Source organism: Aedes aegypti, chromosome 1 (assembly GCF_002204515.2).
Source record: "Aedes aegypti strain LVP_AGWG chromosome 1, AaegL5.0 Primary Assembly, whole genome shotgun sequence".
NCBI classification, from domain to species: Eukaryota; Metazoa; Arthropoda; class Insecta; order Diptera; family Culicidae; genus Aedes; species Aedes aegypti.
This window is the reverse complement of record NC_035107.1, coordinates 105,456,906-105,472,484: the sequence shown is the minus strand read 5'-3', so window position 1 is coordinate 105,472,484 and position 15,579 is coordinate 105,456,906.

The window sequence follows — 15,579 nt, the reverse complement described above, 5'->3', positions numbered from 1 at the left end:
TACATTTGTATATGGCAGGCAGCACGACAAACGCACTGGGCTTCTGTCGCTAAGTGAGCTCAAACGTGATGTAATTTAATCATCTGAACACAAAGACCGCAGCCGTTTTGTATCTACATGTGATTTGTCAGTTAATGGATTAGGATGGAGCGAATTGTTTTAGATTCAGATTCGATTTAATTGCCTTTAGATTGGTAATTTTGAAATTAAATGCCTCATAGAGAAATACAGTCAACTCTCTTTAAAAAAAATCTAACCATCGGGTTAGAACAGTATCTAGATAAAGAACACATTCAATTACACTCCAACCTCTTTTTACGACCTTTTTTTTACCGACGGTTCTTTTTCCGACCACTTTTTTACGACCGAAATTCAGATTTACGACCGTTTTTATAAATGATCATTATCTTAGAAAGTATTCAAAATAGAGGATCATGATGTTCAGCAAAATTGTTGAGTAGTTCAAGGGCTAACATATGGTGGTCATTCAATTGCGAAATTCTGCCACCAGGCGGCGCTAGTGAGCTCAGAACTTTTGTTTTGCGGATAGCTCAGGATCCTGACCACTTAAAGAGATGGCGTCTTCGACAAAGTTGTTCAGTAGCTCAAGGACTATCATTATTCTAGCCAAGAGATTCCAGATTTTGCCATCAGGCGGCGCTAGTGAGCAATAGAACTTTTGTTTTGCGGATAGCTCAGGATCCTGGCCACTTAAAAAGATGGCGTCTTCGGCAAAGTTGTTCAGTAGCTCAAGGACTATCATTATTCTAACCAAGAGATTCGAAATTTTGCCACCAGGCATTGTTTATCATTATAGAAGCTATGAGATTCAAAATTCCGCCACCAAGCGGCGCTAGTGAGCATAGAATTTTTGTTTTGCGGATAGCTCTGGATTATGACTATTCAGAAAGGTGGCGTCTTCGGCAAAGTTGTTCATCAGTTCAAGGACTATCATTATAAAAGCTATTAGATTCACAATTTTGCCACCAGGCGGCGCTAGTGAGCATGAAACTTTTGTTTTGCGGATATATCAGGATCCTGACTACATAGACATGGCGTCTTGGTCTAAGTTGAGCTACTCAACAAGTTTACTAAAGACTCCATCTTTCTAAGTGGCCAGGATCCTGAGCGATACGCAATACAAAAATTCTATGCTCACTAGTGCCGCCTAGTGGCAACATTTCGAATCTCATAACTTTTATTATGATAGCGCTTGAGCTACTGAACAACTTTGCCGAAGGCGCCATCTTTCTAAGTGGCTAGGATCCTAAGATAACCGTAAAACAACAGTTTCATGCTCACTAGCGCCGCCTGGTGGCAGAATTTTTAACCTCATAGCTTTTATAATGATAGTCCTTGAGCTACTGAACAACTTTGCCGAAGACGCCATCTTTCTAAGTGGCCAGGATCCTGAGCTATCCGCAAAACAAAAATTCTATGTCCACTATCGGCGCCTGGTGGCAAAATTTCGAATCTCATAACTTTTATTATGATAGCGTTTGAGCTACTGAACAACTTTGCCAAAGGCGCCATCTTTCTAGGTGGCTAGGATCCTAAGATAATCGCAAAACAAAAGTTTCATGCTCACTAGCGCCGCCTGGTGGCAAAATTTTGAATCTCATAGCTTTTATTATGATCGTCCTTGAGCTACTGAACAATTTTGCCGAAGACGCCATCTTTCTAAGTGGTCAGGTTACTGAGATATCCGAAAAACAATAGTTGCATGCACACTTGTACTGCCTGGTGGCGCAATTTCACTTAAGCAGTGTTGCCAGCTACGAAAAAAATTTTGAACCCTTCATGAAGAACTGGATTACAGTTGAAGAGTACAGTGGGATTCCGTTTTTGGCATGCTCCGTTTTTGGCTTGTCAATTTTTGGCACCCCCCGATTTTGGCAACAAAATGGATCTATTTTTGGCAACATTTTTGAATACCATTAAAATTTGTAATTTTTTGTAAATATTATCGCATCTGCTGCTTTAGTCATTTTAATAGCATGACAACTCTACACCGATTACATTTCAGAGCTCCATTTTCGTCGATGTTCCCCCAAATCTCATCAAGAACTCCCGTATGTGATTATTTACTTCAGGATGGTCATTGGTCATGCATTCGCAATGTATCATGAGGCTAATAATCTCCACCAGTATCTGAACAAGAAACCAATATATTTTCTTAGGCATTCATATTGAGTGACTAGCCCACTTGAATCTGCCACTAGGTGATACACTAAAAACACTATAGACTCTGTAAGGCGTTAGATTTGTTAAGAGACGATCCAGAATTCTATACAAGATTGTTAATCAAGGATACGGGTCTCAACGTAATCAAAATGTTCCTTACGAGCTGGGTCTATGAGTTTTCTAACTGTACCCTGAAGAATCTTCAGGGGATTCTGGTTCTTTGGGGAATTTTCAGAAATTTTAAAGGATTTATGAAGATGTCTGCAGATTCCAAGTGGACACTGAGAATTGGTTTCTTGTGGGATCCTGAGAATGTATAATTGGTTATGGGGGACTATGCCCAGAAATTTGGTGATTTCTAATAAACTCTTAAGATTTTTAAAGCGTCCTGTAAATTTTAATCGGAATAATGTGCAGCACTAGTGGTTTTTTGAGCATTTCTGGCGAAATATTGGGGATTTTGAAAAGGTTTCCTGAGAAATTTGATGAATGCTAGTGCTAGCCTAATAATAATAAAGTTTTGAAAATGTTCATCGGAGATTTGAGAATTTTCAGCAAAAGCACAGCGGAATCCCAAGATGCTAATTCCTTGCAAAATCCTGAGAATTGTAGGCGAGATCCTACGGATTCCTGGCAAGATACTTCGGACCCCTAGCGTTTTTCTATAGATTTCTTATGAGAACCTGAAGATTCCTATCAAGCTCTTTAGGTTTCATAGCAGGAGCCTATAAATTTCCGTTGATTTTATAAGGTAGGTGTAAAACATATATCAAGCACAATTGAAACTTATTTCAAATAAAAATTAAATTCCTACACAAATAACAAGTCAAATTTATCGATCATCTCATGCTTATGTTTGCCCTTTTGACTGCAGTCAACTATTCATTATAAATTACTATATAGAAACTTGAATTAAAGGAGCAATTCTAAAAAAAAATACGCTAAAGCCCAAAAGTTAAACTGATTTTAAATGAGAAAAAAGTTTATGCCGTTTTGCAATACGATTTTGTTTCGTAAATACGTCTTTGTAAGAACACAAAAATAAATTTGATTTTATTCGTATTCTGACATAGTTTTAAGAAAATGTCCAGTTCTTGAATAAAGGTCATTAATGCGATTATTGATTTTACATGGCCCACTTATACAAAAAGTGTACAACAAGCTCCTATAAAAAACATTGAAGACGTTGAAGCGTAACAAGTATGTAGAACGTTTGCCAAAATTTATATTACAGAGCTATAGATTCATAGCATAGTATGACCCTACGGAAAAATGCTTCGGAATGGACCTTTCCGAAGTATTGATGCCTTAGGGGTACCGGGAGCAGTACGGACACCCGGGGCAGAATGGACACCCTCTGTATCTTCGCTTATGCGAATAATTTTACACTTTAGGGGCGATCCATTAATTACGTAAGACAGTTTTAACGGTTTTTAGAAAGACCCCCCCCTCCCCCCATAGTAAGATTTTTTGTATGAAAATTAAAAATAAGTTGTATGACGCGTAAGAAATCTCAAACCCCCCCTCCCCCCATAAACCCTTACCTAATTAATGGACGACCCCTTAGATGCAAACAATATTTCAGTTGCCTGTCGAATAAGTAAGTTGCCACTAAAATTTCAGAAAACATGTTTTATACATTGATTTTAAACCAAAAAATGGAGCATGATTTTATTGGGTTTAAAAATTATAACATTCACAACTCACCAAATAAGGTTTCAAAGGCAAATGACTGCAAGTTGACCGAAAATGTAGCTCTTGACTGAATCTTCAACTATTTATGTTAAATTCAAAAATATAGTAGATTTTTTTCTGCTACTTTGAGACACTGAAAAATTTATATGAAAATTTCCTGCACTGTTGGGGCAATATGGACACCGAGTGACAAAGTAGAGCTGACACTTTAAAGAAAAAGAAATGTAATTTCATACACAAAACTATCCAAAAACAATTAAGCATGCAATGCAATGATTATGATTCGGAACCACAAATCGGTTGAAAATCGTCAGTTCTGTATTAAAACTAATCTGGAGGCAATATTTAAGGCATCACTACGAAAAATGTCGTAAATTGGTTTTAATCATGTTTTCAGTGGCACAGTGATCTATCGCTATGGTTTCCTGAATGTGTACTTCAATTTTCGAGGTTTGGGAATGATCGTGGGACAATTTTCCTATAAACGTTAAGGGGTCCATACTGCCCCATGGGGGTGTCCACTTTGCCCCGCTAGCTTGATGGTGACTACCAAATATGAGCTTTTTTTAAACCCATTTTTGCAAACAAAATATTTTTTTCAAAATTTTGCAACAATGTTTAACAATTGCTTGAGAACTCTAAAAAGCATACTGCACATTGAAAACTGTATAATATTCGTGGATTTACAGTCAAAATAGGAAAATTCCTTAGGGTGTCCATACTGCCCCGTGTTCCCCTATAATTCCATAAAGATGATGTATTAACATGTTAATGATGGCAACTGAAAATTTCGACTTTGTTGCCAAAAACGGAATCCCACTGTATTGCTATGTTGCTAAGCATTATATTTTTCTGTTCCGCTCAAGTTTGATGGTTTTGATCTTTACTTTATTCTTCTTAAACAGTGTTGCCAGCCACATGAACATTTGTGATTCGGCCGACTGTATGGCACGCAACACTTCCTTCAACTTTGGTGAACATTCGTTATCGTTATCTCTAAAAATTTTTGATATTTGCATATCACACCCCCATAAAATTGGCTCTTTTGATAACAATCGAGCAGTGTTGCCATCTATTACCAAAATATGAAAACTTGAACGGCCATTTTGGAAAGTTCTCAACCCATGCTTCAACTTTGCCGAATATGTCGAATCAGTATTTCCGCATCTAGACGTTGCATTTTTCAAAAACATAATTACCGTGAAGGCCCCATACTCTGCGCACTTAAGGCTTTTCAAATTTCAAACAGCTGTAATTAATTGAAAACAAAACACAATAGTCTGAAATTTTCGGAGCAAATACTTATTGATCTTATGTATAAGGAAAAAAATATAAAAGCTTCACTAAGTAATGATTTTTATTGCATTTTTTTAATTTTTCTCAAGGGTGTCCGTGTTCCTAACTCTGCGCACTCATTTTTGCAATGCTCCTTATTCTGCGCATTTAGGTTCCTAACTCTGCGCACTCGATAAATTCTTTATAACAGTTAAAGTATTTTACTAAAAGCATTACTAGCAGTTAAACTCTGAATTAATCTTCATTTTCTTACTTTATACGGCTTTACGTCCCTAGTGGAGCGTGGAATGTCTGTAACATAGAAGTTTACTAAATGAAGTGAATTTTATCTATAATTCAATCCATGATAATTAGTGTTAATGAATGCCATTAAGAGCAACTCTTAAAATAATCGAAATTACAATCACACGTACAAACTACGTCTTTTTTGCGTTCACTTTTGGCGTGTAAAGGAAAATTAGCTTGGACTGTTTATGTATTTTCATTAGAAAATATAAAACCCAAATTTGTTTGGTTCTGTTCGGGTCCGGATTCGGTATTAAATAATTGTCTCGGATTCGGGTCGGATCCGGGTTTGAAGTAAATAAATAAGAACCTGGTTCGGGTTTGTTATATGTAAAACCCAGAGTCTATATACAGAGAGTTGCGCGAAGAGGCTTCTTTGAATGATTGTTCTCCTTTTTCTTCAAAAATAGCCCCTCCCCATTAAACATTTGACAGTTCAACAGCCGACTAAATTGGTTGCAAAATCGGTCGATTATTGCACCGTCGCTTATGGAAGATTAACACAAGGATCAATCGAATATCATCCGATTTAATAGGGTGGGCCGACGCAATCCTACTAAATAGGTGGATAAATCGGTATTTTAAGTAAAATCCAAGCAAGTTGACCTACTAAAACGCAGATTTCCTCGGTCACCCGATTTAATCTAGCGATTAGTCAGTTGTTCGCTGTGTTAAACTTCCATAAGCGTCGGTGCAACAACCAATTTAGTCGGCTGTTGAACTGTCAAATGTTTAATGGGGCTATTTGTTATGCTGGTCTGCTCGATAGATAGACGGTTTGACAGTTCGATAGGTAGATTTGGTTTCACTCTTCGCGCAACTCTTCATTTATAGACTCTGGTAAAACCCGAACATTTCTACTAAATACGAAGAATAGTTTAAGCGAAAGGGTATATCCATTCTTCATGTATTGTTCATCAATCAATCGAGAAGTATCGCCACTCTGTATAAGCGTGACGTAATTAATGAACGATTCCTATTGCAGATCAATAACAGTACTTTATTGGCGTTTCTATATAGCAAATACGATTAAACCTCGGTGTTCCATTACTCGATATTGACTCATGAAACTATACAAAATATCTAAATTATTTTATTGCATGGTTAGGGAGCATTCAAAAATTACGTCCATCGTTGAGGGGAGGAAGAGTCTATGACAATGTGACATTAGGTACTGTAAAAATCGCGACAGGGACTGAGGAGACGGAGTGTAGAAATCCTTAAAATGTGAAGGACGTCATTTTTTAATCTTCCCTTACTATGATGTTCCCCTCAAACAATTTTCCAAAGCATTTCTATTCCATATCACGATGGTGTCGACAAGTCGATGGTTCCCTTCAATATCGACCTCTGGAGGGTTGATTGTTTGTTGAAAATAACGTTTTATAACTGCTGCGCATAGTAAGGAACATAGTTGAAAAATGGTTCCTTACTATGCGCACTTAAGAAGAATAAGAAAATGAAGGAAAAAAAAGTTGCACTTTACCAGTGATGATTGCTCGATAAATAAACTAGTGCCTACGTACTAAAAATCTGAAACATATTCTCTTTAATTTGCTTCAAATGACTTAAGTGATGAGGTACTCCCTTAGCATTTTTGCTAACGGGCAGTCAATTTGGACGTTTTTCAATATTTTTAAAGCTATTTTATTTTTTATTAGAGTAATAAACATAATTTGTCAAGAAAATTCTTCGCGTACTTTTTTATTACTATTGTAGCAATATATGAAACAAAAATTGTAAACAAAAATTTAAGTGTTTTACCAGATTTTGGTGAATTTTGGTAAAAGTGCGCAGAGTTAGGAGCTGCGCAGAGTTAGGGGCCCTCACGGTATAACCCTGATTTTTTTTTACGACCCCCCGATAACGGTCGTAAAAAGAGGTTGGGGTGTATTGAACTTTTCATTATTTTGACAAAACAAGAAAATTTCAACACATTCACCCGCTTTAAACCTTTCTAACAAACATCATATATTTTAAATTTTGTCAAACTAAAATAGGTTATCAACCTTCATTTTAATATTAGCTTAGTGATTATATCCAAATTTATAAAATGTTTTAACCAGAGTTGGGAAAAAATCTGAAATTCATTCTACAGTAGCTAAACAAAGCCAATCGCAGTCAGCGAAGCCAGTGAATCTCACGCCTATCGCTACTGTAGGCAAAGATCCTTGAAAATTGCAAAAAACCGTTGCTAAGGGCAACCCAAAAATTACTGTAGAAAAATGTTCTATTTCCCGCTGCATTTCCCGCATTTAGAGCCTCCAATGACATTCACGATTTAGAAAATTCATGCACCCAACATAGGCTACTTGATAAGATTCACGTTTTTGAACTACTGTACTGGGAAAGCCACGTGATTTTCGCGAAATTCAAGCCTACTACTATTACCATTCCCAGCACTGGTTTTAACATTTGCAATAGATTTGAAAATGTTTATGGAAGTATGGAGTTAGAGAGAACTTACATACGAAACTGAAACAGATCGCATCAAGTTGAGGAACAACAAGTCGAAAAAGTACCCGAATAAAAATTACAATTAGTTTAATAGTTGTTAGTTAATAGTTATTTAAACACCATACTGGATGTCAGCTAATTATGTAACCAAGCTGAACCAATTGATCATCTCTACATGTTTCAATATCTTGACCTTTTATGCTTTTAAGCAGTAAATTTGACATATTTCTGTTTCCAAATATTTGTAAAACTAAGACATATGGGTTGAGCGGTTTTAGCGAACACTGTATTTAGAGCTTTATGACAGATTAGAAATGTCAATCAAACTCACTGGATTTTAACCGTCGGGCCAGATGGGGCACGATTAACACTCTAAGGATGAGCTCGATTAAAGCCTACTCAAACATGTTTCTTTTGGTAAAATTAGTAATCATCTTTGTATTTGACATTATTACTTCAATTTCCAACTATCAAAAGTTTTTATAAGCGAAACATTGTTTACCAAATAAGACTTTAAAAAGTAGTTGTCTTACCTACGATCAAAAACACTCCGGAGCAAGATGTCCACCCGCGTTAAACGACGAACAATACTAAAGAAAACCATTCTTTTTCAATGTTTGTAATATCCGAGGATATTATCTTGAACTTCTGATGGTATTTATCTTCAATTAATTTAACTTTTAAGCTATTATTTAAAAAATACTTCTAATAAGTTTCTGGGATTCCACAAAAAAAACTATAAAAAAATACTCAAAGCAATTCAAATAATTTTCAAATTTGATAAAAGTTTTGCTTCAGATTATCCACAGAAGATTGTTTTATAATACGGCCAAAAGAGTACGGATGAATCAGCAACAAACATATCACTTTTAAATGATAAAATGTAATATGCAAAGGTAAATTTTTGGACTACTTTGTACTTTTGACAATATTTGCGTTGTAATTGTTGTTCACTTTAGTTGACAATTTTGACCGTCATATAAATTTAATGTTATTCATTATAATTCCAAACAACTTATTGAAAAACTTCGGTAAGAACGTCACAAAGAAATGGTGCTAATCTTGTCCCGGGTGCTCATATTGCCCTGCCTACCCCTAATATTATTTATTTCTAACCTACACCGAAAAAAATTCACACGTCAAGGTCGTGCGTTTTACTTACAGATTTGCGCAATGAGAAAACCACATGACTCGAGTGCGCTTGTGGTCAGCTGGAGTCGAAATTGGATCACATTTTCCCATACCGTGACATGCCCTATTACCGTGAGGTTAAAAAATCTTAAGTTTCAGTCAATCGGAAAAAAATAATGTATGAGTATTTTCAAGTTTCTTAAATTTTATACAGTAGACCGTTTTATATACATTGCACAAAAAATAAGACTTGTACTGTTTTGAAATTTTCAACCATAGTTATAGTTGATGTTGTTAAACATACCAATGTTCCAAATACCGTGCATCTGACCCCGACTGCCGGATGACATTTTGAAACATCTCTCATTTGAACGAATGAAGCGCATCATAATTAAAACTTTTGTATCATACAACGTCTCGAGGTTTGTGTGATTGATTCAGGGAATAACAGATATATTTCACTGAGCCATTTTGGAATTATAGCTGAAACACGGTATTTGGAACTCAGAACCAACCGTGCCTCAATACCGTGTGTTGACATCAGGCGATTGTATCCTAACATTATTTTTGTTTGTTTGTGTGTGCAAGTTTAGTTCAAATTTGTCATGGCTTTCTAAAGACTACTTAATATGGTAACGTTTGTGACAATCATTTAGAAAAATAAATAATATAATATGGTAAAACTCCAAATAATCCCCAAACACACGGTATTAGGCAACACACGGAATTAGAGCAGGTCACGGTACCAAGCGCTTCAATTCTCCATCCAGCTTATGGTTCCAAATCCGGCTAGCTTGCTCCAGTCCGTATATCGCTTTCTTCATAATAATGTTTATTTCGTCAAACATTTCTTATGTTCTAAGATTTCCTAGTGTATTAAAACATGATTTTAATTTGGACCGGAGCATACTTAAATCAATCATTTCACAGTGCTCATTGGTTACAGACATCATATGATTTAGAGGACTAAATTTAGCGTAGTTTGTTCGATAATGATCTAAACTAAACAAATTTATGTGACGCAATTGTCGATTAGGAGCATAAAAGTTTAATTTGGATAAAAGCTCAGTTGAGTCAATACGTTGTGAAACGATATCGTTAACAAATGCGACCGTGGCATATTCTCGTCGCTGTTTTAATGTCTAAATATTTATCATCATGCATCGTGCTTTATATGACGGAAGAGGAAATATTGTTCATCCTAATTTGCGGAGTGCGTATAGTAAAAACTGCTTTTGAATCGACTCTGGATGGGCATCTAATTCTTCCGAAAGAGGTACACTTTGCGAAAAAGGACCACGTGATTATTGAGCTGAAATCGAATTCAGGTTAAATTCTGCGTCCATGAGTCCTCTCGTGGCGTAGGGGTAACGCGCCCTAACTAGAGGTCAGGGAGTCGTGAGTTCGATTCTCACTGAGAAGACGTGTGACATTTTCGCCAAAACTTCACATCAATTTGTCCATTTAATCTAATTGCAAAGTATATGTAATGTTAAGTTTTTCGGTAGTTGTCAAACTTCCAATGTCTGCTTCCAGATTAGCGGTGCACTTCGAGATGACGGCAGCTTTAGCATTCGCAACTTTGATACTTGTTTATTTTGCTCTATATACCGTGACATGCTCTATTACCGTGAGGGTCAAAAAACTCTAGCTTCAATCGATCAGATAAAAATAACGTATGATTATTTTCAACTCTTTCATGTTTTATATAGTAGACCGTTTTATACAATTTGCATAAAATATATGATTTGAACCATTTTGGAAATTTTAACCATAGTTACAGTTGATATTGTTAAACATACCAGTGTTCCAAATACCGTGCATCTGACCCCGACCGCCGGGTCACATTTTGAAACATCTCTCAATTGAACGAACGAAGCGCGTCAAAAATAAAACTTTTGTATCAAACATCATTGCATCATTGATTCGGGAAATAAAATTTATATTTCACTTCGCCATTTTGGAATTACAACTGAAACACGGTATTTGGAACACATAAACAACCGTGCCCTAATACCGTGTGTTGGCACCAGGCGATTGCATTTTTGTTTGCTTGTGTGTGCAACTTTAGTTCATGTTTGTAATGGCTTTCTAAATACTACTTAATGTGCTAAGGTTTGTGACTATCAATATAAAATGCTAGAAATCCACATAATTCCCAAATACACGGTATTAGGCAACACACGGAATTAGAGCAGGTCACGGTATAATTATTTTTCAATTGAGGCAGTGCCTTAAATTATTCATAACTGTGGGACCAGTGTAGTGGGGCCTTCCTTAGCCGAGTGGTTAGAGTCCGCGGCTACAAAGCAAAGCCATGCTGAAGGTGTCTGGGTTCAATTCCCGGTCGGTCCAGGATCTTTTCGTAATGGAAATTTCCTTGAATTCCCTGGGCATAGAGTATCATCGTACCTGCCACACGATATACGAATGCGAAAATTGCAACTTTGGCAAAGAAAGCTCTCAGTTAATAACTGTGGAAGTGCTCTTAAGAACACTAAGCTGAGAAGCAGGGCTCTGTCCCGGTGAGGACGTAAATGCCAAGAAGAAGAAGTAGCTGGAAAATAATTCTTCCTTAGCCGAGTGGTTAGAGATCTTCGGCTAAGGAAGCCCCCAGCTACTATTTTGAATAATTCTACTTCAGTCATGACTGCATAATATGCAATTATATAGTCCAATATGCATAAACAAGTATGAATAAAATGACAGTGAGCGAAATTAGGAGCGTGCGCGAAATATGGTAGCATCACGGTATCTTCTATATAAATAAAAATGGAATGGTGTTTGTATGTCACGATGGTGTTTGTATGTCGAATGGCTTACGAACGGGTCAACGGATTTGAATGATTCTTTCTCAGTTTTGTTCGTCAAGGGTTCCGACGTGTTTGTGTGTATAAAAATCCCAGGATATTACCCTAGAAAGTTGAAAAAACGAGCGCGAACGAAACTGTAATTTTATATGGGACGATCAAAAGCGTTTTTCAACAACCTACTTGATGGCAAGACGAAGTTTGCCACTTGGACCAAGTTGGACCACTAGTTGTTAATAAAATCCAGAAAATTTTACAGAGAATCCTTTGGAAAACGCACAATGAAATGCTGTAAAACACTTCAGAAGAAATGTCAGAGAAAATCACTACTATAACGAAAAAACACAATTTAAAACCTCTCACATGTGACCCTGGACAAATTTGTGAATGCACTTTAAAGGAACATCTGAGAACATTTCGGGGAAAAAGAAAAATAAACTAAGAAATCTTGGGCGGAGCTTTTGAAAGAATCAATTAAGAAAACACCGAAGAAATTGTTAACCGATTCCGCAAAATTTAATCGATGATTTCCTGAAGGTAATATCTACAAAATTAGAGAAGCTTATTTCTTAAATGTTCGCAGTGAAGTCCCTAGAAAGAAACTCTAATGATAAGGAGGAAATTCCTTGAAAATCTGTAGAATTTCTAAAAGAAATTCCCAGAGGCAACAGGAGACAATCTTAGAAAAACCCATTAAAAAAAACCTGACAGATGTCTTGAAAAATATCTGGGCATTGTAAAGGGGTTTGTTGAATGGTTTTCTAAAGCGTTATCATAGGTTATGAATCAAATCTTATTATTAAAATCAGTGTTGATAGACTCACACTCAAATCTCAACCAATACTCTCTCCTGTGAGAGCAAACTCATTAGAGATCTGCTTCGCAAATCACATGCTTGAGATTTCGATGCACAAATCACTCAATTAACTCAAACCGTAAAAAATAATTCAGTCGCAAAACCCGTCAAAAACTCGTGAAATCCGGATACAATCTAAAACAATACGTTCGAAAGGATTACTACAATTTTACCAGACTAACAAGGAATTATTGCCGTGTGTGAGTGAACTGTGGAAATACGAGACAACGAGTCAAAAAGGTGAGCCAACTCATCCATGATTTTTTGACTGCTGAATTGCGTGATTGACAACTCACGCATGAAAAATCTCAAGCGTGAGTTATGAGAAATTGAGTTTTTCACAACACTGATTAAAATTCAGATCTACAATCTTCTTTTTTGGGGCCTTCCTTAGCCGAGTGGTTAGAGTCCGCGGCTACAAAGCAAAGCCATGCTAAAAGTGTCTGGGTTTGATTCCCGGTCGATCCAGGATCTTTTCGTAATAGAAATTTCCTTGACTTCCCTAGGCATAGAGTATCATCGTACCTGCCAAACGATATACGAATGCAAAAATGGCAACTTAGGAAAAGAAAGCTGTGGAAGTGCTCATAAGAACACAAGCTGAGTAGCCGGCTGTCCCAGTGGGGACGTTAATGCCAAGAAGAAAAAGATCTATAATCTTTATCGAGATTTTCCATAAGGATCGTCCAAAAACCACGTGATGATTTATAAGGGGAGGGGGAGGGCAGAACGAAAAGGGTGACTGAAAATCTAAAAAAAAGACTACGTGGTTTATGGACAACCCCTTAGTGTCGATAATGATACGGGAACTGGGGGTAAAATGAATACCTTACCTGTAACAAGTTGAAATATTGTGATGGAAATAGAATTTTATCAACATTATTATAATTTTGAAAATTTCTTTCCACAAAGTCAATAGACACAGACATAGACATAGACATTCCCACGGTGTACTAAATTAAGAAGGTGATATATTCCGAAATCTGACAGCTACTTTGCGACGTCATTCCTATCCACCTCGAACAAATTTGCGAAAAAAATGATCTAATGGTCCGGAAGGTATATGGTACGATAGGAGTGACGTCACATGTTTACAATGAAACTGGATATTTACATCAGTAAAGAGCCTGCCTTGTTAATTTTTATGCCGTGGACATTCCGAAATCGATGGAACGTTAAGTCGCGACCATTTGAATGGCTGTCTTTATATTTTCTTCGGGAAATTCTCGGCATCTGAAATACAATCCGGTCGTATTCGCCCTGCCATGGTGTTCATATTACCCCCATCTCGAGTGGTGCATTTTACCCCCAAAGAAGCAACATCTTTAAATCATTTGTTCTAAGAATTTAGAAGATAAAAATACGTTCAATTTCCGTCTACTTAGCATAAATACTTTAAAAATAGTATGTGCTACGCAGTTCAATAGATTTTTATTGATTTTAGTCATAAAAACCTTAAATTCCAGAAGTGAAAATCATATGAGAAAACGACGAGGCGTACTTTGTTTTTGTTTACTTTACCAGCTTTTGACAATTCTAGATCACGCTAGAGTTGTCGAAATAGTTCCTTAGTCTGAGGATTAAAGATGGTGCAATGTGTTGCATAGATTTATAGCATAATTACCGTAAAACACAAACCTGTTCATTTTAACCAAAAACCATATATTTTAACAAATGTAAATAAGGCCAGACAACTTTCATTTTTGTGGATGTCGCTAGAAGATTTCCATGCAAAAAAAAGATTGCATTTTTACACGAAAAAAACAGTTTTTACACTAGTGAGCGGTAATTGGGGCATAAGCGGCGGCTACTGGTGAACTGATGGTACCTACAATAAACATTTGGAAAGTCAACAGTGACCAAGAATGTGACAGTACGGGATTTCTCTATTATTTCTGAGGCAAAATATCAGTTCTAATTACCGTTAAACGGGGTGACTTGCAACGGCGGGGTGACTTGCAACACATTGTAATTTACAACTAAATTTCACTATAAAACACAAATTTCAAAAGAAAATTCGTTTCAAATCGGTGCTTCAATACGTTTGACTGACAATTCAAGTAAGAGTAACTATTAAAGCTGTTATCATGAATATTTTTATACATTAAACATAATTCTTTAAAATGTCTTGAAACTGACACTTGATGGAGGTTTAAAATCGTGACCTAAAAACATGAGATAGATTTAATCTACAGAAGTAATACTCTACCTGGTGTTTCTAGAACTAATAAGTGATAATATAACGAATTTTATTTTACGAAATTGTTGCAACAAGTTTTAAATAAAAATCATATTTATAAAAATGTACCTATGCGGGGTGACTTGCAACACTTTATTTCCAAGCAATTTAGACTTTTATAAAAGTGAAAAACTTTTGTGTTAGGTCTACTTTATAATCAAAAGAGTAATAATTCATCAATCAGTAACAGACACTCGTTAAATATATTGTTCAGTTAAGATATTGGACCTTGATGGTTTAACACATCTTTTTCCTATACAAAAATAGCTCAATTATTTTCTTACAAAAAGGTATTCAAAATGCTCTTGTACTGTTTCGAATGCTTTAAATACATCAATAACAATACTTAACAAGTGTGACTAATGAAAAATATAAACATTTTGTTGGCAAAAACTAAATTAGCATTGAGTGTTGCAAGTCACCCCGCATAAGTACATTTAAAAAATTTTACCTTTTTGATGACTTTTGATATGACAAAATAATTCGATTCAATTTTCTGTCATCCCGTTCTGTACGTGGACCGGCCATTAAAAGTTTCAAAAGAAATTTAGATTTTTAGATGATGTTTAGATCATGGTTTTGGTTGATTGAAGTTGAAAAGTGTTGCAAGTCACCCCGTTTGACGG